This window comes from Schistocerca cancellata, unplaced genomic scaffold (genome assembly GCF_023864275.1).
Source record: "Schistocerca cancellata isolate TAMUIC-IGC-003103 unplaced genomic scaffold, iqSchCanc2.1 HiC_scaffold_414, whole genome shotgun sequence".
NCBI classification, from domain to species: Eukaryota; Metazoa; Arthropoda; class Insecta; order Orthoptera; family Acrididae; genus Schistocerca; species Schistocerca cancellata.
Genome location: NW_026046431.1, coordinates 55,985 through 76,886, shown reverse-complemented (window position 1 = coordinate 76,886; position 20,902 = coordinate 55,985). Strand labels below are relative to the sequence as shown.

The 20,902-nt window shown below is 49.5% G+C and overlaps 31 non-coding genes across 31 annotated transcripts; all 31 read left to right on the top strand.

Moving 5' to 3' along the window:
- Positions 1-455: 455 nt before the first annotated feature.
- Trnaf-gaa (transfer RNA phenylalanine (anticodon GAA)) lies at positions 456-528 on the top strand. Its single transcript has one exon. It is a non-coding gene; the product is annotated as a tRNA-Phe (tRNA).
- Positions 529-1,067: 539 nt separating this feature from the next.
- On the top strand, positions 1,068-1,140 carry Trnak-uuu (transfer RNA lysine (anticodon UUU)). Its single transcript has one exon. It is a non-coding gene; the product is annotated as a tRNA-Lys (tRNA).
- Positions 1,141-1,278: 138 nt separating this feature from the next.
- On the top strand, positions 1,279-1,360 carry Trnas-cga (transfer RNA serine (anticodon CGA)). The gene has a single exon. It is a non-coding gene; the product is annotated as a tRNA-Ser (tRNA).
- Positions 1,361-2,261: 901 nt separating this feature from the next.
- Positions 2,262-2,343, top strand: Trnas-uga (transfer RNA serine (anticodon UGA)). Its single transcript has one exon. It is a non-coding gene; the product is annotated as a tRNA-Ser (tRNA).
- Positions 2,344-2,954: 611 nt separating this feature from the next.
- On the top strand, positions 2,955-3,027 carry Trnaf-gaa (transfer RNA phenylalanine (anticodon GAA)). The gene has a single exon. It is a non-coding gene; the product is annotated as a tRNA-Phe (tRNA).
- Positions 3,028-3,565: 538 nt separating this feature from the next.
- Positions 3,566-3,638, top strand: Trnak-uuu (transfer RNA lysine (anticodon UUU)). The gene has a single exon. It is a non-coding gene; the product is annotated as a tRNA-Lys (tRNA).
- A 138-nt stretch (positions 3,639-3,776) lies between these two features.
- Trnas-cga (transfer RNA serine (anticodon CGA)) lies at positions 3,777-3,858 on the top strand. Its single transcript has one exon. It is a non-coding gene; the product is annotated as a tRNA-Ser (tRNA).
- A 901-nt stretch (positions 3,859-4,759) lies between these two features.
- Trnas-uga (transfer RNA serine (anticodon UGA)) lies at positions 4,760-4,841 on the top strand. The gene has a single exon. It is a non-coding gene; the product is annotated as a tRNA-Ser (tRNA).
- A 611-nt stretch (positions 4,842-5,452) lies between these two features.
- Trnaf-gaa (transfer RNA phenylalanine (anticodon GAA)) lies at positions 5,453-5,525 on the top strand. The gene has a single exon. It is a non-coding gene; the product is annotated as a tRNA-Phe (tRNA).
- A 539-nt stretch (positions 5,526-6,064) lies between these two features.
- Positions 6,065-6,137, top strand: Trnak-uuu (transfer RNA lysine (anticodon UUU)). Its single transcript has one exon. It is a non-coding gene; the product is annotated as a tRNA-Lys (tRNA).
- A 138-nt stretch (positions 6,138-6,275) lies between these two features.
- Positions 6,276-6,357, top strand: Trnas-cga (transfer RNA serine (anticodon CGA)). Its single transcript has one exon. It is a non-coding gene; the product is annotated as a tRNA-Ser (tRNA).
- Positions 6,358-7,258: 901 nt separating this feature from the next.
- Positions 7,259-7,340, top strand: Trnas-uga (transfer RNA serine (anticodon UGA)). Its single transcript has one exon. It is a non-coding gene; the product is annotated as a tRNA-Ser (tRNA).
- Positions 7,341-7,951: 611 nt separating this feature from the next.
- Trnaf-gaa (transfer RNA phenylalanine (anticodon GAA)) lies at positions 7,952-8,024 on the top strand. Its single transcript has one exon. It is a non-coding gene; the product is annotated as a tRNA-Phe (tRNA).
- A 539-nt stretch (positions 8,025-8,563) lies between these two features.
- Positions 8,564-8,636, top strand: Trnak-uuu (transfer RNA lysine (anticodon UUU)). Its single transcript has one exon. It is a non-coding gene; the product is annotated as a tRNA-Lys (tRNA).
- Positions 8,637-8,774: 138 nt separating this feature from the next.
- On the top strand, positions 8,775-8,856 carry Trnas-cga (transfer RNA serine (anticodon CGA)). The gene has a single exon. It is a non-coding gene; the product is annotated as a tRNA-Ser (tRNA).
- Positions 8,857-9,552: 696 nt separating this feature from the next.
- Positions 9,553-9,634, top strand: Trnas-uga (transfer RNA serine (anticodon UGA)). The gene has a single exon. It is a non-coding gene; the product is annotated as a tRNA-Ser (tRNA).
- A 611-nt stretch (positions 9,635-10,245) lies between these two features.
- On the top strand, positions 10,246-10,318 carry Trnaf-gaa (transfer RNA phenylalanine (anticodon GAA)). The gene has a single exon. It is a non-coding gene; the product is annotated as a tRNA-Phe (tRNA).
- A 539-nt stretch (positions 10,319-10,857) lies between these two features.
- On the top strand, positions 10,858-10,930 carry Trnak-uuu (transfer RNA lysine (anticodon UUU)). Its single transcript has one exon. It is a non-coding gene; the product is annotated as a tRNA-Lys (tRNA).
- A 138-nt stretch (positions 10,931-11,068) lies between these two features.
- On the top strand, positions 11,069-11,150 carry Trnas-cga (transfer RNA serine (anticodon CGA)). The gene has a single exon. It is a non-coding gene; the product is annotated as a tRNA-Ser (tRNA).
- Positions 11,151-11,846: 696 nt separating this feature from the next.
- On the top strand, positions 11,847-11,928 carry Trnas-uga (transfer RNA serine (anticodon UGA)). Its single transcript has one exon. It is a non-coding gene; the product is annotated as a tRNA-Ser (tRNA).
- A 611-nt stretch (positions 11,929-12,539) lies between these two features.
- Positions 12,540-12,612, top strand: Trnaf-gaa (transfer RNA phenylalanine (anticodon GAA)). The gene has a single exon. It is a non-coding gene; the product is annotated as a tRNA-Phe (tRNA).
- A 539-nt stretch (positions 12,613-13,151) lies between these two features.
- Trnak-uuu (transfer RNA lysine (anticodon UUU)) lies at positions 13,152-13,224 on the top strand. Its single transcript has one exon. It is a non-coding gene; the product is annotated as a tRNA-Lys (tRNA).
- A 138-nt stretch (positions 13,225-13,362) lies between these two features.
- Trnas-cga (transfer RNA serine (anticodon CGA)) lies at positions 13,363-13,444 on the top strand. The gene has a single exon. It is a non-coding gene; the product is annotated as a tRNA-Ser (tRNA).
- A 696-nt stretch (positions 13,445-14,140) lies between these two features.
- Trnas-uga (transfer RNA serine (anticodon UGA)) lies at positions 14,141-14,222 on the top strand. Its single transcript has one exon. It is a non-coding gene; the product is annotated as a tRNA-Ser (tRNA).
- A 611-nt stretch (positions 14,223-14,833) lies between these two features.
- On the top strand, positions 14,834-14,906 carry Trnaf-gaa (transfer RNA phenylalanine (anticodon GAA)). Its single transcript has one exon. It is a non-coding gene; the product is annotated as a tRNA-Phe (tRNA).
- Positions 14,907-15,445: 539 nt separating this feature from the next.
- Trnak-uuu (transfer RNA lysine (anticodon UUU)) lies at positions 15,446-15,518 on the top strand. The gene has a single exon. It is a non-coding gene; the product is annotated as a tRNA-Lys (tRNA).
- Positions 15,519-15,656: 138 nt separating this feature from the next.
- Trnas-cga (transfer RNA serine (anticodon CGA)) lies at positions 15,657-15,738 on the top strand. Its single transcript has one exon. It is a non-coding gene; the product is annotated as a tRNA-Ser (tRNA).
- A 696-nt stretch (positions 15,739-16,434) lies between these two features.
- On the top strand, positions 16,435-16,516 carry Trnas-uga (transfer RNA serine (anticodon UGA)). The gene has a single exon. It is a non-coding gene; the product is annotated as a tRNA-Ser (tRNA).
- A 611-nt stretch (positions 16,517-17,127) lies between these two features.
- On the top strand, positions 17,128-17,200 carry Trnaf-gaa (transfer RNA phenylalanine (anticodon GAA)). Its single transcript has one exon. It is a non-coding gene; the product is annotated as a tRNA-Phe (tRNA).
- A 539-nt stretch (positions 17,201-17,739) lies between these two features.
- Trnak-uuu (transfer RNA lysine (anticodon UUU)) lies at positions 17,740-17,812 on the top strand. The gene has a single exon. It is a non-coding gene; the product is annotated as a tRNA-Lys (tRNA).
- A 138-nt stretch (positions 17,813-17,950) lies between these two features.
- On the top strand, positions 17,951-18,032 carry Trnas-cga (transfer RNA serine (anticodon CGA)). The gene has a single exon. It is a non-coding gene; the product is annotated as a tRNA-Ser (tRNA).
- Positions 18,033-20,902: the final 2,870 nt, after the last annotated feature.

The following is a 20,902-nucleotide window of genomic DNA, read 5'->3' as shown; positions in this document are numbered from 1 at the left end:
AGCCGTCCACCAGGTGTTAGTACAAGTGGTGCCTCACTGGGCAGTGCAGATGTGTCCAGTTTAGCTTGCAGACGATGACGTGTAGCAATTTATGAGCTAACGCAAGTTGAATGTTTTACCGTGTGTATCTGCTAGATACTGCCTCTCATATGGTGGAGAGGCTCACTCCTTCTTGTGTCTCGTTCTCTGCACACGAGTTGCCCCTGGCTTCGATATAGCACGGGTTTTCTAGCGTCAGCGTGGCGTCACGTCAAGTCAGCGAAGTCAATATTACACGAATCGAGTCGACATGTTTGCTTGTTACGATGACGGAAGCAGAAGAAATGTGTGTGGAACTTCACTGCATTGGCTGCTCGCCTTTCAGCGTCCCTGTGTCTTATCAGACGAAGGTGACTGTGAAATTGGCAACGAGGCAGAGGTTAACGAACACATGCGAATGGCGGCTTTCAACGTCGGCCGAAATAGCTCAGTTGGGAGAGCGTTAGACTGAATATCTAAAGGTCCCTGGTTCGATCCCGGGTTTCGGCAGGTATTCGTTTTGATGCGACGCCAATGGAATTACCCTGCGTTTGTGATAATGCAACTACCGCTGGCAACAAAAATGACTCTCTCCTGTAGCTGTTGTGGTTGTCTAGTGCATGCCATAAGAGGAACTCACTAGACAACTAACTCCCTTAGAAGCAAAAGAATTAAAAATATCCTACCGACTGCATTCCTTTTTCTGTGTCAGGTGGTGAAGAACGTCTTCAACGGAATCGTGAAATGAGCGAAAACGTGGAAAACATTGCATTCGAAATGCTTGTGAATTTTCCAATTGCCCAGTGATTGTCGACAAAACACGTAAATTCTCTGCTCCAACGTATGAGACGTAACAACTGGTGCAATTTGTTGTTGCATCGTGTGCCAGCAGTCTTCGATAGTGTGTTACGAGCTTAGCGCGATAGGCTTGTAGGCAGCATTTAGGCGACGTTTTATTAGTAACGGCCCCATGCAGCGATTGCACAACAGTAAAGGACATGAGTCAATGTATAGTTGTGCATCGTGTGAGGTTTTGCAGGCTCGTGTGAGCCCGGATAGCTGAGTCGGTAGAGCATTAGGCTTTTAACCTAAGGGTCCAGGGTTCAAGTCCCTGTCCGGGCGGAAATTTTAATACTTTGGTAGCGATTCGTCTGGTAGCGGTGGAAACGCTACGGAAAATAATGCAGCTACGCCGTTTTCTGACACCACAGTGCTTGAAACGGTAGCAGTTGTATGTGTCGGGAGAGCACCGCGCTAACGGCAGTCGTGGCCGAGTGGTTAAGGCGTCTGACTCGAAATCAGATTCCCCCTGGGAGCGTAGGTTCGAATCCTACCGGCTGCGTGCGGTTTTACGTAAAGAGGAGCAAACATTTTCGCACACATGTGACATGCTTGGGCGAATGCGGGTGCAAACCAGTGACGCCATTCTCAACAAGACGAAAATTTCCGTTTTAAGAATACTGAGTTTTCGCGACGACCGCTGCTTACTGTGGCTATCGGTTCACCTCGCACTGACGCTGGGACTGCAGAAAGCCGTCGCTGATATCGTGAGTACACAGATGTGCTCGAAAGTGTTGGACAGAGCGAACATTTCATTTTCTTTTTAAGAATCGCAATTTCAATCATTCGAGTGCGGCAAAAGCAGTGGTGCAGCGTTTCTTTTCTTAAGATCTCGCAGCTGCTTGTAGGTATGTCCATCGTTTTAAGACGACAGAAAACTAGCGTCAGCGGTGCGTCAGTGGGAAGTCGGTGAAGTCGCCATTGGAGCCATAAGCCAGTAATTACGAAATGCGAATCACTCGCACACCACGCAGCTGTTCGATAATGCTCGTGCCGGCCGGAGTGGCCAAGCGGTTAAAGGCGCTACAGTCTGGAACCGCACGACCGCTACGGTCGCAGGTTCGAATCCTGCCTCGGGCATGGATGTGTGTGATGTCCTTAGGTTAGTTAGGTTTAAGTAGTTCTAAGTTCTAGGGGACTTATGACCACAGCAGTTGAGTCCCATAGTGCTCAGAGCCATTTTTTGATAATGCTCGTGCGTGGGCCCGCATAGCTGAGTCGGTAGAGCGTTAGGTTTTCCACCAAACGGTCCTGGGTTCAAGTCCCTGTCTAGGCGAAAATTAATACACTTTCTTAACGGCTAATGGAAACCCTACAGGAAAGAGCGAGGCAACGCCGTCTTCTGCCATCAGATTGCGTCTAAGGATGGCGGTTTCACTTGTCGGGAGTCGCTTCCGCCACCGGCAGTCGTGGCCGAGTGGTTAAGGCGTCTGACTTGAAATCAGATTCCCTCTGGGAGCGTAGGTTCGAGTCCTGCCGACTGCGCAAATTTTCTCGCTCTCAAAGGGCGGACGTTCAGCTGCATCCTAGCAGTTGTGTCACTACTAAACACGTGGGTCACCAGCAATGTGCAGTGTTATTTGATCCAGGGCGCAGCGTTACAGTCGCGCCCAGAAGCCGCAGCTCATCTCCTCGTCTCACAGCCGTCCACCAGGTGTTAGTACAAGTGGTGCCTCACTGGGCAGTGCAGATGTGTCCAGTTTAGCTTGCAGACGATGACGTGTAGCAATTTATGAGCTAACGCAAGTTGAATGTTTTACCGTGTGTATCTGCTAGATACTGCCTCTCATATGGTGGAGAGGCTCACTCCTTCTTGTGTCTCGTTCTCTGCACACGAGTTGCCCCTGGCTTCGATATAGCACGGGTTTTCTAGCGTCAGCGTGGCGTCACGTCAAGTCAGCGAAGTCAATATTACACGAATCGAGTCGACATGTTTGCTTGTTACGATGACGGAAGCAGAAGAAATGTGTGTGGAACTTCACTGCATTGGCTGCTCGCCTTTCAGCGTCCCTGTGTCTTATCAGACGAAGGTGACTGTGAAATTGGCAACGAGGCAGAGGTTAACGAACACATGCGAATGGCGGCTTTCAACGTCGGCCGAAATAGCTCAGTTGGGAGAGCGTTAGACTGAAGATCTAAAGGTCCCTGGTTCGATCCCGGGTTTCGGCAGGTATTCGTTTTGATGCGACGCCAATGGAATTACCCTGCGTTTGTGATAATGCAACTACCGCTGGCAACAAAAATGACTCTCTCCTGTAGCTGTTGTGGTTGTCTAGTGCATGCCATAAGAGGAACTCACTAGACAACTAACTCCCTTAGAAGCAAAAGAATTAAAAATATCCTACCGACTGCATTCCTTTTTCTGTGTCAGGTGGTGAAGAACGTCTTCAACGGAATCGTGAAATGAGCGAAAACGTGGAAAACATTGCATTCGAAATGCTTGTGAATTTTCCAATTGCCCAGTGATTGTCGACAAAACACGTAAATTCTCTGCTCCAACGTATGAGACGTAACAACTGGTGCAATTTGTTGTTGCATCGTGTGCCAGCAGTCTTCGATAGTGTGTTACGAGCTTAGCGCGATAGGCTTGTAGGCAGCATTTAGGCGACGTTTTATTAGTAACGGCCCCATGCAGCGATTGCACAACAGTAAAGGACTGAGTCAATGTATAGTTGTGCATCGTGTGAGGTTTTGCAGGCTCGTGTGAGCCCGGATAGCTGAGTCGGTAGAGCATTAGGCTTTTAACCTAAGGGTCCAGGGTTCAAGTCCCTGTCCGGGCGGAAATTTTAATACTTTGGTAGCGATTCGTCTGGTAGCGGTGGAAACGCTACGGAAAATAATGCAGCTACGCCGTTTTCTGACACCACAGTGCTTGAAACGGTAGCAGTTGTATGTGTCGGGAGAGCACCGCGCTAACGGCAGTCGTGGCCGAGTGGTTAAGGCGTCTGACTCGAAATCAGATTCCCCCTGGGAGCGTAGGTTCGAATCCTACCGGCTGCGTGCGGTTTTACGTAAAGAGGAGCAAACATTTTCGCACACATGTGACATGCTTGGGCGAATGCGGGTGCAAACCAGTGACGCCATTCTCAACAAGACGAAAATTTCCGTTTTAAGAATACTGAGTTTTCGCGACGACCGCTGCTTACTGTGGCTATCGGTTCACCTCGCACTGACGCTGGGACTGCAGAAAGCCGTCGCTGATATCGTGAGTACACAGATGTGCTCGAAAGTGTTGGACAGAGCGAACATTTCATTTTCTTTTTAAGAATCGCAATTTCAATCATTCGAGTGCGGCAAAAGCAGTGGTGCAGCGTTTCTTTTCTTAAGATCTCGCAGCTGCTTGTAGGTATGTCCATCGTTTTAAGACGACAGAAAACTAGCGTCAGCGGTGCGTCAGTGGGAAGTCGGTGAAGTCGCCATTGGAGCCATAAGCCAGTAATTACGAAATGCGAATCACTCGCACACCACGCAGCTGTTCGATAATGCTCGTGCCGGCCGGAGTGGCCAAGCGGTTAAAGGCGCTACAGTCTGGAACCGCACGACCGCTACGGTCGCAGGTTCGAATCCTGCCTCGGGCATGGATGTGTGTGATGTCCTTAGGTTAGTTAGGTTTAAGTAGTTCTAAGTTCTAGGGGACTTATGACCACAGCAGTTGAGTCCCATAGTGCTCAGAGCCATTTTTTGATAATGCTCGTGCGTGGGCCCGCATAGCTGAGTCGGTAGAGCGTTAGGTTTTCCACCAAACGGTCCTGGGTTCAAGTCCCTGTCTAGGCGAAAATTAATACACTTTCTTAACGGCTAATGGAAACCCTACAGGAAAGAGCGAGGCAACGCCGTCTTCTGCCATCAGATTGCGTCTAAGGATGGCGGTTTCACTTGTCGGGAGTCGCTTCCGCCACCGGCAGTCGTGGCCGAGTGGTTAAGGCGTCTGACTTGAAATCAGATTCCCTCTGGGAGCGTAGGTTCGAGTCCTGCCGACTGCGCAAATTTTCTCGCTCTCAAAGGGCGGACGTTCAGCTGCATCCTAGCAGTTGTGTCACTACTAAACACGTGGGTCACCAGCAATGTGCAGTGTTATTTGATCCAGGGCGCAGCGTTACAGTCGCGCCCAGAAGCCGCAGCTCATCTCCTCGTCTCACAGCCGTCCACCAGGTGTTAGTACAAGTGGTGCCTCACTGGGCAGTGCAGATGTGTCCAGTTTAGCTTGCAGACGATGACGTGTAGCAATTTATGAGCTAACGCAAGTTGAATGTTTTACCGTGTGTATCTGCTAGATACTGCCTCTCATATGGTGGAGAGGCTCACTCCTTCTTGTGTCTCGTTCTCTGCACACGAGTTGCCCCTGGCTTCGATATAGCACGGGTTTTCTAGCGTCAGCGTGGCGTCACGTCAAGTCAGCGAAGTCAATATTACACGAATCGAGTCGACATGTTTGCTTGTTACGATGACGGAAGCAGAAGAAATGTGTGTGGAACTTCACTGCATTGGCTGCTCGCCTTTCAGCGTCCCTGTGTCTTATCAGACGAAGGTGACTGTGAAATTGGCAACGAGGCAGAGGTTAACGAACACATGCGAATGGCGGCTTTCAACGTCGGCCGAAATAGCTCAGTTGGGAGAGCGTTAGACTGAATATCTAAAGGTCCCTGGTTCGATCCCGGGTTTCGGCAGGTATTCGTTTTGATGCGACGCCAATGGAATTACCCTGCGTTTGTGATAATGCAACTACCGCTGGCAACAAAAATGACTCTCTCCTGTAGCTGTTGTGGTTGTCTAGTGCATGCCATAAGAGGAACTCACTAGACAACTAACTCCCTTAGAAGCAAAAGAATTAAAAATATCCTACCGACTGCATTCCTTTTTCTGTGTCAGGTGGTGAAGAACGTCTTCAACGGAATCGTGAAATGAGCGAAAACGTGGAAAACATTGCATTCGAAATGCTTGTGAATTTTCCAATTGCCCAGTGATTGTCGACAAAACACGTAAATTCTCTGCTCCAACGTATGAGACGTAACAACTGGTGCAATTTGTTGTTGCATCGTGTGCCAGCAGTCTTCGATAGTGTGTTACGAGCTTAGCGCGATAGGCTTGTAGGCAGCATTTAGGCGACGTTTTATTAGTAACGGCCCCATGCAGCGATTGCACAACAGTAAAGGACATGAGTCAATGTATAGTTGTGCATCGTGTGAGGTTTTGCAGGCTCGTGTGAGCCCGGATAGCTGAGTCGGTAGAGCATTAGGCTTTTAACCTAAGGGTCCAGGGTTCAAGTCCCTGTCCGGGCGGAAATTTTAATACTTTGGTAGCGATTCGTCTGGTAGCGGTGGAAACGCTACGGAAAATAATGCAGCTACGCCGTTTTCTGACACCACAGTGCTTGAAACGGTAGCAGTTGTATGTGTCGGGAGAGCACCGCGCTAACGGCAGTCGTGGCCGAGTGGTTAAGGCGTCTGACTCGAAATCAGATTCCCCCTGGGAGCGTAGGTTCGAATCCTACCGGCTGCGTGCGGTTTTACGTAAAGAGGAGCAAACATTTTCGCACACATGTGACATGCTTGGGCGAATGCGGGTGCAAACCAGTGACGCCATTCTCAACAAGACGAAAATTTCCGTTTTAAGAATACTGAGTTTTCGCGACGACCGCTGCTTACTGTGGCTATCGGTTCACCTCGCACTGACGCTGGGACTGCAGAAAGCCGTCGCTGATATCGTGAGTACACAGATGTGCTCGAAAGTGTTGGACAGAGCGAACATTTCATTTTCTTTTTAAGAATCGCAATTTCAATCATTCGAGTGCGGCAAAAGCAGTGGTGCAGCGTTTCTTTTCTTAAGATCTCGCAGCTGCTTGTAGGTATGTCCATCGTTTTAAGACGACAGAAAACTAGCGTCAGCGGTGCGTCAGTGGGAAGTCGGTGAAGTCGCCATTGGAGCCATAAGCCAGTAATTACGAAATGCGAATCACTCGCACACCACGCAGCTGTTCGATAATGCTCGTGCCGGCCGGAGTGGCCAAGCGGTTAAAGGCGCTACAGTCTGGAACCGCACGACCGCTACGGTCGCAGGTTCGAATCCTGCCTCGGGCATGGATGTGTGTGATGTCCTTAGGTTAGTTAGGTTTAAGTAGTTCTAAGTTCTAGGGGACTTATGACCACAGCAGTTGAGTCCCATAGTGCTCAGAGCCATTTTTTGATAATGCTCGTGCGTGGGCCCGCATAGCTGAGTCGGTAGAGCGTTAGGTTTTCCACCAAACGGTCCTGGGTTCAAGTCCCTGTCTAGGCGAAAATTAATACACTTTCTTAACGGCTAATGGAAACCCTACAGGAAAGAGCGAGGCAACGCCGTCTTCTGCCATCAGATTGCGTCTAAGGATGGCGGTTTCACTTGTCGGGAGTCGCTTCCGCCACCGGCAGTCGTGGCCGAGTGGTTAAGGCGTCTGACTTGAAATCAGATTCCCTCTGGGAGCGTAGGTTCGAGTCCTGCCGACTGCGCAAATTTTCTCGCTCTCAAAGGGCGGACGTTCAGCTGCATCCTAGCAGTTGTGTCACTACTAAACACGTGGGTCACCAGCAATGTGCAGTGTTATTTGATCCAGGGCGCAGCGTTACAGTCGCGCCCAGAAGCCGCAGCTCATCTCCTCGTCTCACAGCCGTCCACCAGGTGTTAGTACAAGTGGTGCCTCACTGGGCAGTGCAGATGTGTCCAGTTTAGCTTGCAGACGATGACGTGTAGCAATTTATGAGCTAACGCAAGTTGAATGTTTTACCGTGTGTATCTGCTAGATACTGCCTCTCATATGGTGGAGAGGCTCACTCCTTCTTGTGTCTCGTTCTCTGCACACGAGTTGCCCCTGGCTTCGATATAGCACGGGTTTTCTAGCGTCAGCGTGGCGTCACGTCAAGTCAGCGAAGTCAATATTACACGAATCGAGTCGACATGTTTGCTTGTTACGATGACGGAAGCAGAAGAAATGTGTGTGGAACTTCACTGCATTGGCTGCTCGCCTTTCAGCGTCCCTGTGTCTTATCAGACGAAGGTGACTGTGAAATTGGCAACGAGGCAGAGGTTAACGAACACATGCGAATGGCGGCTTTCAACGTCGGCCGAAATAGCTCAGTTGGGAGAGCGTTAGACTGAAGATCTAAAGGTCCCTGGTTCGATCCCGGGTTTCGGCAGGTATTCGTTTTGATGCGACGCCAATGGAATTACCCTGCGTTTGTGATAATGCAACTACCGCTGGCAACAAAAATGACTCTCTCCTGTAGCTGTTGTGGTTGTCTAGTGCATGCCATAAGAGGAACTCACTAGACAACTAACTCCCTTAGAAGCAAAAGAATTAAAAATATCCTACCGACTGCATTCCTTTTTCTGTGTCAGGTGGTGAAGAACGTCTTCAACGGAATCGTGAAATGAGCGAAAACGTGGAAAACATTGCATTCGAAATGCTTGTGAATTTTCCAATTGCCCAGTGATTGTCGACAAAACACGTAAATTCTCTGCTCCAACGTATGAGACGTAACAACTGGTGCAATTTGTTGTTGCATCGTGTGCCAGCAGTCTTCGATAGTGTGTTACGAGCTTAGCGCGATAGGCTTGTAGGCAGCATTTAGGCGACGTTTTATTAGTAACGGCCCCATGCAGCGATTGCACAACAGTAAAGGACATGAGTCAATGTATAGTTGTGCATCGTGTGAGGTTTTGCAGGCTCGTGTGAGCCCGGATAGCTGAGTCGGTAGAGCATTAGGCTTTTAACCTAAGGGTCCAGGGTTCAAGTCCCTGTCCGGGCGGAAATTTTAATACTTTGGTAGCGATTCGTCTGGTAGCGGTGGAAACGCTACGGAAAATAATGCAGCTACGCCGTTTTCTGACACCACAGTGCTTGAAACGGTAGCAGTTGTATGTGTCGGGAGAGCACCGCGCTAACGGCAGTCGTGGCCGAGTGGTTAAGGCGTCTGACTCGAAATCAGATTCCCCCTGGGAGCGTAGGTTCGAATCCTACCGGCTGCGTGCGGTTTTACGTAAAGAGGAGCAAACATTTTCGCACACATGTGACATGCTTGGGCGAATGCGGGTGCAAACCAGTGACGCCATTCTCAACAAGACGAAAATTTCCGTTTTAAGAATACTGAGTTTTCGCGACGACCGCTGCTTACTGTGGCTATCGGTTCACCTCGCACTGACGCTGGGACTGCAGAAAGCCGTCGCTGATATCGTGAGTACACAGATGTGCTCGAAAGTGTTGGACAGAGCGAACATTTCATTTTCTTTTTAAGAATCGCAATTTCAATCATTCGAGTGCGGCAAAAGCAGTGGTGCAGCGTTTCTTTTCTTAAGATCTCGCAGCTGCTTGTAGGTATGTCCATCGTTTTAAGACGACAGAAAACTAGCGTCAGCGGTGCGTCAGTGGGAAGTCGGTGAAGTCGCCATTGGAGCCATAAGCCAGTAATTACGAAATGCGAATCACTCGCACACCACGCAGCTGTTCGATAATGCTCGTGCGTGGGCCCGCATAGCTGAGTCGGTAGAGCGTTAGGTTTTCCACCAAACGGTCCTGGGTTCAAGTCCCTGTCTAGGCGAAAATTAATACACTTTCTTAACGGCTAATGGAAACCCTACAGGAAAGAGCGAGGCAACGCCGTCTTCTGCCATCAGATTGCGTCTAAGGATGGCGGTTTCACTTGTCGGGAGTCGCTTCCGCCACCGGCAGTCGTGGCCGAGTGGTTAAGGCGTCTGACTTGAAATCAGATTCCCTCTGGGAGCGTAGGTTCGAGTCCTGCCGACTGCGCAAATTTTCTCGCTCTCAAAGGGCGGACGTTCAGCTGCATCCTAGCAGTTGTGTCACTACTAAACACGTGGGTCACCAGCAATGTGCAGTGTTATTTGATCCAGGGCGCAGCGTTACAGTCGCGCCCAGAAGCCGCAGCTCATCTCCTCGTCTCACAGCCGTCCACCAGGTGTTAGTACAAGTGGTGCCTCACTGGGCAGTGCAGATGTGTCCAGTTTAGCTTGCAGACGATGACGTGTAGCAATTTATGAGCTAACGCAAGTTGAATGTTTTACCGTGTGTATCTGCTAGATACTGCCTCTCATATGGTGGAGAGGCTCACTCCTTCTTGTGTCTCGTTCTCTGCACACGAGTTGCCCCTGGCTTCGATATAGCACGGGTTTTCTAGCGTCAGCGTGGCGTCACGTCAAGTCAGCGAAGTCAATATTACACGAATCGAGTCGACATGTTTGCTTGTTACGATGACGGAAGCAGAAGAAATGTGTGTGGAACTTCACTGCATTGGCTGCTCGCCTTTCAGCGTCCCTGTGTCTTATCAGACGAAGGTGACTGTGAAATTGGCAACGAGGCAGAGGTTAACGAACACATGCGAATGGCGGCTTTCAACGTCGGCCGAAATAGCTCAGTTGGGAGAGCGTTAGACTGAAGATCTAAAGGTCCCTGGTTCGATCCCGGGTTTCGGCAGGTATTCGTTTTGATGCGACGCCAATGGAATTACCCTGCGTTTGTGATAATGCAACTACCGCTGGCAACAAAAATGACTCTCTCCTGTAGCTGTTGTGGTTGTCTAGTGCATGCCATAAGAGGAACTCACTAGACAACTAACTCCCTTAGAAGCAAAAGAATTAAAAATATCCTACCGACTGCATTCCTTTTTCTGTGTCAGGTGGTGAAGAACGTCTTCAACGGAATCGTGAAATGAGCGAAAACGTGGAAAACATTGCATTCGAAATGCTTGTGAATTTTCCAATTGCCCAGTGATTGTCGACAAAACACGTAAATTCTCTGCTCCAACGTATGAGACGTAACAACTGGTGCAATTTGTTGTTGCATCGTGTGCCAGCAGTCTTCGATAGTGTGTTACGAGCTTAGCGCGATAGGCTTGTAGGCAGCATTTAGGCGACGTTTTATTAGTAACGGCCCCATGCAGCGATTGCACAACAGTAAAGGACATGAGTCAATGTATAGTTGTGCATCGTGTGAGGTTTTGCAGGCTCGTGTGAGCCCGGATAGCTCAGTCGGTAGAGCATTAGGCTTTTAACCTAAGGGTCCAGGGTTCAAGTCCCTGTCCGGGCGGAAATTTTAATACTTTGGTAGCGATTCGTCTGGTAGCGGTGGAAACGCTACGGAAAATAATGCAGCTACGCCGTTTTCTGACACCACAGTGCTTGAAACGGTAGCAGTTGTATGTGTCGGGAGAGCACCGCGCTAACGGCAGTCGTGGCCGAGTGGTTAAGGCGTCTGACTCGAAATCAGATTCCCCCTGGGAGCGTAGGTTCGAATCCTACCGGCTGCGTGCGGTTTTACGTAAAGAGGAGCAAACATTTTCGCACACATGTGACATGCTTGGGCGAATGCGGGTGCAAACCAGTGACGCCATTCTCAACAAGACGAAAATTTCCGTTTTAAGAATACTGAGTTTTCGCGACGACCGCTGCTTACTGTGGCTATCGGTTCACCTCGCACTGACGCTGGGACTGCAGAAAGCCGTCGCTGATATCGTGAGTACACAGATGTGCTCGAAAGTGTTGGACAGAGCGAACATTTCATTTTCTTTTTAAGAATCGCAATTTCAATCATTCGAGTGCGGCAAAAGCAGTGGTGCAGCGTTTCTTTTCTTAAGATCTCGCAGCTGCTTGTAGGTATGTCCATCGTTTTAAGACGACAGAAAACTAGCGTCAGCGGTGCGTCAGTGGGAAGTCGGTGAAGTCGCCATTGGAGCCATAAGCCAGTAATTACGAAATGCGAATCACTCGCACACCACGCAGCTGTTCGATAATGCTCGTGCGTGGGCCCGCATAGCTGAGTCGGTAGAGCGTTAGGTTTTCCACCAAACGGTCCTGGGTTCAAGTCCCTGTCTAGGCGAAAATTAATACACTTTCTTAACGGCTAATGGAAACCCTACAGGAAAGAGCGAGGCAACGCCGTCTTCTGCCATCAGATTGCGTCTAAGGATGGCGGTTTCACTTGTCGGGAGTCGCTTCCGCCACCGGCAGTCGTGGCCGAGTGGTTAAGGCGTCTGACTTGAAACCAGATTCCCTCTGGGAGCGTAGGTTCGAGTCCTGCCGACTGCGCAAATTTTCTCGCTCTCAAAGGGCGGACGTTCAGCTGCATCCTAGCAGTTGTGTCACTACTAAACACGTGGGTCACCAGCAATGTGCAGTGTTATTTGATCCAGGGCGCAGCGTTACAGTCGCGCCCAGAAGCCGCAGCTCATCTCCTCGTCTCACAGCCGTCCACCAGGTGTTAGTACAAGTGGTGCCTCACTGGGCAGTGCAGATGTGTCCAGTTTAGCTTGCAGACGATGACGTGTAGCAATTTATGAGCTAACGCAAGTTGAATGTTTTACCGTGTGTATCTGCTAGATACTGCCTCTCATATGGTGGAGAGGCTCACTCCTTCTTGTGTCTCGTTCTCTGCACACGAGTTGCCCCTGGCTTCGATATAGCACGGGTTTTCTAGCGTCAGCGTGGCGTCACGTCAAGTCAGCGAAGTCAATATTACACGAATCGAGTCGACATGTTTGCTTGTTACGATGACGGAAGCAGAAGAAATGTGTGTGGAACTTCACTGCATTGGCTGCTCGCCTTTCAGCGTCCCTGTGTCTTATCAGACGAAGGTGACTGTGAAATTGGCAACGAGGCAGAGGTTAACGAACACATGCGAATGGCGGCTTTCAACGTCGGCCGAAATAGCTCAGTTGGGAGAGCGTTAGACTGAAGATCTAAAGGTCCCTGGTTCGATCCCGGGTTTCGGCAGGTATTCGTTTTGATGCGACGCCAATGGAATTACCCTGCGTTTGTGATAATGCAACTACCGCTGGCAACAAAAATGACTCTCTCCTGTAGCTGTTGTGGTTGTCTAGTGCATGCCATAAGAGGAACTCACTAGACAACTAACTCCCTTAGAAGCAAAAGAATTAAAAATATCCTACCGACTGCATTCCTTTTTCTGTGTCAGGTGGTGAAGAACGTCTTCAACGGAATCGTGAAATGAGCGAAAACGTGGAAAACATTGCATTCGAAATGCTTGTGAATTTTCCAATTGCCCAGTGATTGTCGACAAAACACGTAAATTCTCTGCTCCAACGTATGAGACGTAACAACTGGTGCAATTTGTTGTTGCATCGTGTGCCAGCAGTCTTCGATAGTGTGTTACGAGCTTAGCGCGATAGGCTTGTAGGCAGCATTTAGGCGACGTTTTATTAGTAACGGCCCCATGCAGCGATTGCACAACAGTAAAGGACATGAGTCAATGTATAGTTGTGCATCGTGTGAGGTTTTGCAGGCTCGTGTGAGCCCGGATAGCTCAGTCGGTAGAGCATTAGGCTTTTAACCTAAGGGTCCAGGGTTCAAGTCCCTGTCCGGGCGGAAATTTTAATACTTTGGTAGCGATTCGTCTGGTAGCGGTGGAAACGCTACGGAAAATAATGCAGCTACGCCGTTTTCTGACACCACAGTGCTTGAAACGGTAGCAGTTGTATGTGTCGGGAGAGCACCGCGCTAACGGCAGTCGTGGCCGAGTGGTTAAGGCGTCTGACTCGAAATCAGATTCCCCCTGGGAGCGTAGGTTCGAATCCTACCGGCTGCGTGCGGTTTTACGTAAAGAGGAGCAAACATTTTCGCACACATGTGACATGCTTGGGCGAATGCGGGTGCAAACCAGTGACGCCATTCTCAACAAGACGAAAATTTCCGTTTTAAGAATACTGAGTTTTCGCGACGACCGCTGCTTACTGTGGCTATCGGTTCACCTCGCACTGACGCTGGGACTGCAGAAAGCCGTCGCTGATATCGTGAGTACACAGATGTGCTCGAAAGTGTTGGACAGAGCGAACATTTCATTTTCTTTTTAAGAATCGCAATTTCAATCATTCGAGTGCGGCAAAAGCAGTGGTGCAGCGTTTCTTTTCTTAAGATCTCGCAGCTGCTTGTAGGTATGTCCATCGTTTTAAGACGACAGAAAACTAGCGTCAGCGGTGCGTCAGTGGGAAGTCGGTGAAGTCGCCATTGGAGCCATAAGCCAGTAATTACGAAATGCGAATCACTCGCACACCACGCAGCTGTTCGATAATGCTCGTGCGTGGGCCCGCATAGCTGAGTCGGTAGAGCGTTAGGTTTTCCACCAAACGGTCCTGGGTTCAAGTCCCTGTCTAGGCGAAAATTAATACACTTTCTTAACGGCTAATGGAAACCCTACAGGAAAGAGCGAGGCAACGCCGTCTTCTGCCATCAGATTGCGTCTAAGGATGGCGGTTTCACTTGTCGGGAGTCGCTTCCGCCACCGGCAGTCGTGGCCGAGTGGTTAAGGCGTCTGACTTGAAACCAGATTCCCTCTGGGAGCGTAGGTTCGAGTCCTGCCGACTGCGCAAATTTTCTCGCTCTCAAAGGGCGGACGTTCAGCTGCATCCTAGCAGTTGTGTCACTACTAAACACGTGGGTCACCAGCAATGTGCAGTGTTATTTGATCCAGGGCGCAGCGTTACAGTCGCGCCCAGAAGCCGCAGCTCATCTCCTCGTCTCACAGCCGTCCACCAGGTGTTAGTACAAGTGGTGCCTCACTGGGCAGTGCAGATGTGTCCAGTTTAGCTTGCAGACGATGACGTGTAGCAATTTATGAGCTAACGCAAGTTGAATGTTTTACCGTGTGTATCTGCTAGATACTGCCTCTCATATGGTGGAGAGGCTCACTCCTTCTTGTGTCTCGTTCTCTGCACACGAGTTGCCCCTGGCTTCGATATAGCACGGGTTTTCTAGCGTCAGCGTGGCGTCACGTCAAGTCAGCGAAGTCAATATTACACGAATCGAGTCGACATGTTTGCTTGTTACGATGACGGAAGCAGAAGAAATGTGTGTGGAACTTCACTGCATTGGCTGCTCGCCTTTCAGCGTCCCTGTGTCTTATCAGACGAAGGTGACTGTGAAATTGGCAACGAGGCAGAGGTTAACGAACACATGCGAATGGCGGCTTTCAACGTCGGCCGAAATAGCTCAGTTGGGAGAGCGTTAGACTGAAGATCTAAAGGTCCCTGGTTCGATCCCGGGTTTCGGCAGGTATTCGTTTTGATGCGACGCCAATGGAATTACCCTGCGTTTGTGATAATGCAACTACCGCTGGCAACAAAAATGACTCTCTCCTGTAGCTGTTGTGGTTGTCTAGTGCATGCCATAAGAGGAACTCACTAGACAACTAACTCCCTTAGAAGCAAAAGAATTAAAAATATCCTACCGACTGCATTCCTTTTTCTGTGTCAGGTGGTGAAGAACGTCTTCAACGGAATCGTGAAATGAGCGAAAACGTGGAAAACATTGCATTCGAAATGCTTGTGAATTTTCCAATTGCCCAGTGATTGTCGACAAAACACGTAAATTCTCTGCTCCAACGTATGAGACGTAACAACTGGTGCAATTTGTTGTTGCATCGTGTGCCAGCAGTCTTCGATAGTGTGTTACGAGCTTAGCGCGATAGGCTTGTAGGCAGCATTTAGGCGACGTTTTATTAGTAACGGCCCCATGCAGCGATTGCACAACAGTAAAGGACATGAGTCAATGTATAGTTGTGCATCGTGTGAGGTTTTGCAGGCTCGTGTGAGCCCGGATAGCTCAGTCGGTAGAGCATTAGGCTTTTAACCTAAGGGTCCAGGGTTCAAGTCCCTGTCCGGGCGGAAATTTTAATACTTTGGTAGCGATTCGTCTGGTAGCGGTGGAAACGCTACGGAAAATAATGCAGCTACGCCGTTTTCTGACACCACAGTGCTTGAAACGGTAGCAGTTGTATGTGTCGGGAGAGCACCGCGCTAACGGCAGTCGTGGCCGAGTGGTTAAGGCGTCTGACTCGAAATCAGATTCCCCCTGGGAGCGTAGGTTCGAATCCTACCGGCTGCGTGCGGTTTTACGTAAAGAGGAGCAAACATTTTCGCACACATGTGACATGCTTGGGCGAATGCGGGTGCAAACCAGTGACGCCATTCTCAACAAGACGAAAATTTCCGTTTTAAGAATACTGAGTTTTCGCGACGACCGCTGCTTACTGTGGCTATCGGTTCACCTCGCACTGACGCTGGGACTGCAGAAAGCCGTCGCTGATATCGTGAGTACACAGATGTGCTCGAAAGTGTTGGACAGAGCGAACATTTCATTTTCTTTTTAAGAATCGCAATTTCAATCATTCGAGTGCGGCAAAAGCAGTGGTGCAGCGTTTCTTTTCTTAAGATCTCGCAGCTGCTTGTAGGTATGTCCATCGTTTTAAGACGACAGAAAACTAGCGTCAGCGGTGCGTCAGTGGGAAGTCGGTGAAGTCGCCATTGGAGCCATAAGCCAGTAATTACGAAATGCGAATCACTCGCACACCACGCAGCTGTACGATAATGCTCGTGCGTGGGCCCGCATAGCTGAGTCGGTAGAGCGTTAGGTTTTCCACCAAACGGTCCTGGGTTCAAGTCCCTGTCTAGGCGAAAATTAATACACTTTCTTAACGGCTAATGGAAACCCTACAGGAAAGAGCGAGGCAACGCCGTCTTCTGCCATCAGATTGCGTCTAAGGATGGCGGTTTCACTTGTCGGGAGTCGCTTCCGCCACCGGCAGTCGTGGCCGAGTGGTTAAGGCGTCTGACTTGAAACCAGATTCCCTCTGGGAGCGTAGGTTCGAGTCCTGCCGACTGCGCAAATTTTCTCGCTCTCAAAGGGCGGACGTTCAGCTGCATCCTAGCAGTTGTGTCACTACTAAACACGTGGGTCACCAGCAATGTGCAGTGTTATTTGATCCAGGGCGCAGCGTTACAGTCGCGCCCAGAAGCCGCAGCTCATCTCCTCGTCTCACAGCCGTCCACCAGGTGTTAGTACAAGTGGTGCCTCACTGGGCAGTGCAGATGTGTCCAGTTTAGCTTGCAGACGATGACGTGTAGCAATTTATGAGCTAACGCAAGTTGAATGTTTTACCGTGTGTATCTGCTAGATACTGCCTCTCATATGGTGGAGAGGCTCACTCCTTCTTGTGTCTCGTTCTCTGCACACGAGTTGCCCCTGGCTTCGATATAGCACGGGTTTTCTAGCGTCAGCGTGGCGTCACGTCAAGTCAGCGAAGTCAATATTACACGAATCGAGTCGACATGTTTGCTTGTTACGATGACGGAAGCAGAAGAAATGTGTGTGGAACTTCACTGCATTGGCTGCTCGCCTTTCAGCGTCCCTGTGTCTTATCAGACGAAGGTGACTGTGAAATTGGCAACGAGGCAGAGGTTAACGAACACATGCGAATGGCGGCTTTCAACGTCGGCCGAAATAGCTCAGTTGGGAGAGCGTTAGACTGAAGATCTAAAGGTCCCTGGTTCGATCCCGGGTTTCGGCAGGTATTCGTTTTGATGCGACGCCAATGGAATTACCCTGCGTTTGTGATAATGCAACTACCGCTGGCAACAAAAATGACTCTCTCCTGTAGCTGTTGTGGTTGTCTAGTGCATGCCATAAGAGGAACTCACTAGACAACTAACTCCCTTAGAAGCAAAAGAATTAAAAATATCCTACCGACTGCATTCCTTTTTCTGTGTCAGGTGGTGAAGAACGTCTTCAACGGAATCGTGAAATGAGCGAAAACGTGGAAAACATTGCATTCGAAATGCTTGTGAATTTTCCAATTGCCCAGTGATTGTCGACAAAACACGTAAATTCTCTGCTCCAACGTATGAGACGTAACAACTGGTGCAATTTGTTGTTGCATCGTGTGCCAGCAGTCTTCGATAGTGTGTTACGAGCTTAGCGCGATAGGCTTGTAGGCAGCATTTAGGCGACGTTTTATTAGTAACGGCCCCATGCAGCGATTGCACAACAGTAAAGGACATGAGTCAATGTATAGTTGTGCATCGTGTGAGGTTTTGCAGGCTCGTGTGAGCCCGGATAGCTCAGTCGGTAGAGCATTAGGCTTTTAACCTAAGGGTCCAGGGTTCAAGTCCCTGTCCGGGCGGAAATTTTAATACTTTGGTAGCGATTCGTCTGGTAGCGGTGGAAACGCTACGGAAAATAATGCAGCTACGCCGTTTTCTGACACCACAGTGCTTGAAACGGTAGCAGTTGTATGTGTCGGGAGAGCACCGCGCTAACGGCAGTCGTGGCCGAGTGGTTAAGGCGTCTGACTCGAAATCAGATTCCCCCTGGGAGCGTAGGTTCGAATCCTACCGGCTGCGTGCGGTTTTACGTAAAGAGGAGCAAACATTTTCGCACACATGTGACATGCTTGGGCGAATGCGGGTGCAAACCAGTGACGCCATTCTCAACAAGACGAAAATTTCCGTTTTAAGAATACTGAGTTTTCGCGACGACCGCTGCTTACTGTGGCTATCGGTTCACCTCGCACTGACGCTGGGACTGCAGAAAGCCGTCGCTGATATCGTGAGTACACAGATGTGCTCGAAAGTGTTGGACAGAGCGAACATTTCATTTTCTTTTTAAGAATCGCAATTTCAATCATTCGAGTGCGGCAAAAGCAGTGGTGCAGCGTTTCTTTTCTTAAGATCTCGCAGCTGCTTGTAGGTATGTCCATCGTTTTAAGACGACAGAAAACTAGCGTCAGCGGTGCGTCAGTGGGAAGTCGGTGAAGTCGCCATTGGAGCCATAAGCCAGTAATTACGAAATGCGAATCACTCGCACACCACGCAGCTGTTCGATAATGCTCGTGCGTGGGCCCGCATAGCTGAGTCGGTAGAGCGTTAGGTTTTCCACCAAACGGTCCTGGGTTCAAGTCCCTGTCTAGGCGAAAATTAATACACTTTCTTAACGGCTAATGGAAACCCTACAGGAAAGAGCGAGGCAACGCCGTCTTCTGCCATCAGATTGCGTCTAAGGATGGCGGTTTCACTTGTCGGGAGTCGCTTCCGCCACCGGCAGTCGTGGCCGAGTGGTGCAGTCGCGCCTGAGACACCGTGCTGATCGGACGTATTGAGTGCTCCGCTCCGACACGTGTTTACAAGTCGTGATTACTACTAAACTTTCTCTTTGCCCGTTAGGTGTTCAGATTTAGAGTATATTGATCTCGAGTTTTATTTTCGTTCTTGTGTTATTCTAGCGGTTCTACCGCTAGCTATATTTTGCAATGTCCAGGTTATTTCCGCGCAAGTGTACACTCCGTTTTGAGTTCGACAAGTCTACCCGTTATGTGCAGCCTAGTTCCTTAGAAATACATGATTGGATTGTGGATGTTATTGGCATTACCTCTGATCAAGTGCACACAGCCTATTATGATACCGAGCAATATTGCTTCTTTGTAAAATTACTGAATCCTGTGTTACTGGACAAGATAATGGCGAAACACGGAGGGAGAGCTGTTTTTCGACACCGGGACGAATCTGTAAGTACTGTGATCATTTCTAATGCCGATGTCGAGTATACCAATGTGCGTATCTTTAACTTACCGCCTGAAGTAGACAACTGTTATCTGAAGGAGATTCTGTCCAAATTCGGGGATATTAAGCAGATTCGAAACGAACGGTGGTCGAACCAGCACAGGTTACAATGTTACAGTGGCGTCCGATCTGTGGAAATGCATATCAAGCAGAATATACCCTCTCATATAACCGTTTGTGACTATAGGGCTCACGTTACTTACAGTGGCCAAACTCCCACATGCCATATCTGTAACGAGAGTGGTCACTTGCGTCAGGACTGTCCCAGGCGAATGTTTGTGCTAAAGAATTCGCTGCAGCAGCGTAAAAGGCTTACGTTGGCTGATGTAGTGGCGGATCAACCTATGTTCGAGCGTGAGGTCCCTAGTTCTGAAGCAATTTCGGAAGAGCTACATGACATTCGCCCTGATGAGTTTCCGGTTCTGGTTAGGAGAGATAATGGTACTAAGCCACCGGCGAAAGTCGATGCCACGACTAATAAGAGGCGTCGGACTTGTGACAGCCGTGACTCTGATGATGACACCCTCAGTGCGCAAGAGACCGCGGAACCGGACGTGCGGGGAACCGCTTCGGACGCAAAAGTTCTACCCGGTGCGGCGATTGTGGACGATTCTTCTACCGCAATTTCAAGCGCCGATACTTCAGTAGATGCCATTCAGTTACCACAGGCTGATGTTTCAGAACTTCCGCAACAACACACTCAGGAAGGTCAACAAGTAGGTGTGGCTCCCGTGTCTGCTGGAAGTACACACGTCGAGGCTCGCCGTGATGGTATACAAACAATGTCTCCAGGCGCGGACGGTACACAACACGTGGCGGCCGCTCCGGCCCTGGCCTCAGAACATCATGAATGTCAACAACTCCGCGACGGTATACAAACACAGCAGCCCGGGACTGTCATTGACAACAAACAGCTTCGGGCGGTGAGTATTGCCAAACAAGCTGATAGTGAAAGTGGTGGCTCAGCTGATCGCTCGCCAGAGGTTTCGGCGCACCCGCTCCCGGCGCAAGATGTGTCAAGAGAGAAGCTTGACGTCACCCACGACCCTCCCACGCCTCCGGCTGCAGCGGTGCTGCACAGTGTCCGTCACAGAATCCGATTACCACCCAATGTTAATGCTGTCCGGAAAAAGAGTAAAAACAAAGACGCAAGAGAACCCCTCAGTGACGTTCCAGACACGAATTCCGCGGCCGCTACTAAAATGGAATGGCATGAAGATGTGGACAATTAAAGGCAGTTGATCCCTCCTTCTCTCAGACGTCCTGTTATTATGTCACAGGCCTATACGATCACGACCCTCAATATTAATAAAATCCGATCAGAAGTGAAACTGAACGCATTAAAACAATACCTATATGAGTCAGGAACTGACATAGCACTTTTGCAGGAGGTGTCCATGCCACAATTTACTCTTCCTGGGTTTGTCTGCATTACGAATTTTTGCCCGGAAACGACCGTGGGGACCGCAATCTTAATTAGAGAAGGGATTCCAGTTACTGAGATTGACAAATTGGAATCGGGTAGAGGGGTGGGGATCACCGTTTTCGGCGTCACCATCATCAATTTGTACGCACCTTCCGGTACTACCTATAGAGCAGACCGAGCTACTTTTTTTCAGGAACATATACTCTATTTATTTCGGAAAAATCCCCGA